This window comes from Sorex fumeus, unplaced genomic scaffold, assembly GCF_029834395.1.
Source record: "Sorex fumeus unplaced genomic scaffold, SorFum_2.1 ptg000054l, whole genome shotgun sequence".
Classification (NCBI taxonomy): domain Eukaryota; kingdom Metazoa; phylum Chordata; class Mammalia; order Eulipotyphla; family Soricidae; genus Sorex; species Sorex fumeus.
The window spans coordinates 51295516-51299239 of NW_026606111.1; the positions used below are offsets into that span (position 1 = coordinate 51295516).

Genomic DNA, 3724 nt, shown 5'->3' on the forward strand with positions numbered 1-3724 from the left:
AGGGTTGCAAGTTGGGGAAGCTGTTCCCTTCTTTTTACCAAAGATTGCTTTAGCTCTTCATGGGAGTTTATGGTTTTGTATTAGTTTAAGAGTGATTAATCTATTTCTTTGAAAAATGTTATGGGTATCCTTATAGAAAGTGCATTAAATCTTTATAGAGCTTTGGGGTGGATTGCCATTTTGACAGTGTTAAACCTCTCAATCCATGAGCATGGGATGTGATTCCATTTCCTCATATACTCTCTTATTTCGTAGAGCTTTGTAGGTTTTTTTTTTTTTTGGTATAGATCCTTAACATTTTTAGTTGATTCTAATGTACTCGATTTTCTGACGTATTATTGTGAATGGGATTGTTTTTCTCTATCTCTTTTTTCTCTTTCATTATTAATATATGGGAAAGCCATGGCGTACCAGATATTGATTTTGTAATATGCTACTTTACTAAACAAATCTATTGTTCCCAGGAGCTTTTTTGTAGATTCTTTGGGATTTTATAAGCATAGTATCATGTCATCTCCAAATAGTAAAAGCTTGAGTTCTTCCTTTTTTATCTGGATGCCCTTGATATCTTTTTTTTTTTTTACCGAAATCATATGGCAAGTACTTTAAGTACTATGGTGAATAGGAGGTGTGAGAGTGGGTAACTTGTTTTGTGCCTGATTGTATTCTGGGATTCTAGTTCATTGATTTCTGCTCCAAGTCTTTGGTTTTTCCCCCTTGAGAATAATGCTTGCCGTGGGTTTGTGGTAATTTGCTTTAACTAGATTGAGGAAAGTACTTTCAAATCCAATTTTGTTGAGAGTTTTTCATCATGAATGGGTGCTGGATCTTATCAAATGCTTTATCTACATCTATTGATATGATCATATGACTTTTATCTTTATTTTATTGAGATGGTGTATTCTGTTGATTGACTAGAGAATGTTAAGCCATCCTTGCATCCCCAAGCTAAACTTATTTGGTCATAGTGTGTGATCTTTTGTTGAGTTTCTGGATTCTCTTTGCTGGTATTTTCTTGAAAATCTTTGTATCTGTATTCATCAAGGAAATAGGTCTGTAATTTTCTTTTTTTGTGGTGTCTCTATCGATTTGAGTATTAGGGTGATCTTTGCCTCATAGAAACTATTTGGGAGTATTTCTGTTTCTTCAATTCCTGGAAAATCTTAAAAATGTTGGAAGCAGTTCCTCTTTAAAGGTTTGAAATAGTTCACTATTGAATCCATCTGGGCCATGGATTCTGTTTGCAGGGATACTTTTGACCATCATTTCAATTTCCTTGTTAGTGATAGGTTCAAGTATTCCAAATCTTCTTGGTTCAGCCTTAGGAGGTAATTGGAATCCAATAATTTATCAATTTATTCAAAATTCTCTCATTTCCTGCTGCAAAGAATCTCAATATAATCTCTGATGATCCTATGTATTTCTGTAGTTTCTATTAGGATAACCCCCTTTGCATTTCTGATTTGATTTATTAGAATTCTTTCTCTTTGTTTTTTTGAGAGGCTTCTCATGGTTTATTGATCTTATTTATTTTCTCAAAGAACCAGCTTTTGCTTTTATTGGTCTTTTGGATTGTATTTTGGGATTGTAGCTCATTGATGTCTGGTACAAGTTTTATTATTTCCTTCCTCCAGCCTATTTTGGACTACTTTTGTTGGTCATTTTACAAAATCTTGAGCTCTCATTTATTCATGTAGGCCCTTTCTTTCTTCCTAATGAATTCTGGCAGATCTATAATCTTTCCTCTTAACACTGCTTTTGCTGTGTCCCACAAGTTATGGTAGCTCGTGTCCTCATTCTCATTTGTTTCTGGAAATTTTTTATTTCCTCTTTGATTTCTTCTCTAAGCCAATGGTTGTTCATTACTCCCCTTAAAGAAAATATTTCCTTGCTGAGCTTCAGTCTGTTTGATCTGTGGAGAAGTGTCAAAGAAGTGTTGAAATCTCCTTCTAGTATTGTGTTGCTATCAATGTTTTTCTATAAGTCAATTAGAAGTTGTTTTTAAGTATTTTCCTGGTCTGTCATTAGGATCATATACATTGAGGAGGGTGAGTTCTTTCTGATGTACATATCCCATGATCATTAAGAAATGACCTTCACTGTCTCTGATAATCTTTAGCCTGAAGTCCATGTGGTCTGATACTAGTATCGCCACTCCAGCTTTGTGGAGGTGATATTTTCTTGAAAACTTGTTTCCCAGACTTTTACTTTTAGCCCATGGGTGCTTTGATTGTTCAGACGTGTTTCTTGCAGGCAGCAGAATGAATGTTGGTTTCAGTTTTCTAATTCATCTTCACATTCTGTGCCTCTGAATTGGCACATTTAGTCCATTGACATTGAGAGAGATTGTTGTGGTGTGGATTTGTGCTCTCTTTATGTAGAATTTTTGTACTTGTGGGGAATGTCTTAGCTTAAAGTAGACCTGTTCATTCTTCTTGCAACAAAAATATGGAATGCTTTACAAGTTTGCATATCATCTCTGTGCAAGGACCATGCTCATCATTTTATCATTTCAAATTTAGTATATGTGTTAAACTTAGTAGGAGTTAATTTTTCCATATTTTTCTCTTCTTATTACTTTGAGTGTTGTCCTTCCTCACTCCTATGGCAGACAATGATTCCTAATCAAGGAATGTATTTCAAAGCAGCATGAATAAACAGATTTAGAAATTTAATGTCCCAGAAAGAAAAAAATGTTTTTTACCATATTATCTTTTACCATACCCTAGTCACCAGTTTTACAAAATAATTCTTTTGGAAGATGGTATATGAGGTTGTTTAATGTCGTTCCCTGAAACCTTAATTAAGACCATTAAACTAGAGCCTTTTGCTGTTTTCACCTGAGTCCCGTGTACTTCTCCAGGAAAAGGTGGATGGTGTTGTCTGCACTTTGACCACCTTGAATGTATGTAGGATTTTTCTCCTGAAGGATGAGGTGAGAAGCATATTGATGATTTCATTCCACCTTATTACAAGTTCAACTGGAACGGAAGGTGAGACTCATGTGGCTCCTATAAAGGACAGAACAAAGGGTCTCAGTGAAGTTTAATGGCCAACTCACATTAACAACATAGATGACTCATAGTAACCTGTGTGCATCTTTGTGTATAGTGAGTTTCATATCTACTGATAGAGATTCTCAGTCATGACACATGGGCAAAACGGATCTGTAATTAAAATCTAGTTCTCTGAGCAGAGTGGGGTCTCTGACGTGATTGAACAAGTGTGTAGTAATTTATTACTAAGCACATAAGTATTTTCAATGATGCGTACTTTTCGATCTAAAATTAATTCCAAATATGTCTAAAACAACAGTCTCCTGTCCTCGCACCTGGCTTTCCTCACTGGGGCCCCTTGGAGATGGCGGGGTGAGATTCCCTCACCGCCCTGAGCATAGACCCGGCAGCTGAAGACCTCTGCAACCAGCCATAGGTACGCTTAAGACCACTCTTCCCAAGCTTGAAGGAGCCTCATGCATGAAGGAACTGGAAGAGGAACCCAAATGTGCGGGACCGGGGGATGAGATCTCCATGGCTGCTCAGATCAAGACTGTGCCCCCTCCTTCCAGATCCTCCATCTTCTAGTAATTAAGTGTTAAAACCACGATCTACCCCTGGATCCATGTAATGCCATCAATAGCCAACATCCAGAGACTGGATCTTATTTAGAAGAGAGTAACTCTGATTGTCCAGTTCTCACTCTCAGAGAACCTGGTAGGCTTCTG

At 36.8% G+C, this 3724-nt stretch overlaps 1 pseudogene; it reads right to left on the minus strand.

Moving 5' to 3' along the window:
- Positions 1 to 2442: 2442 nt before the first annotated feature.
- Positions 2443 to 2536, minus strand: LOC130033845 (uncharacterized; annotated as a pseudogene).
- Positions 2537 to 3724: the final 1188 nt, after the last annotated feature.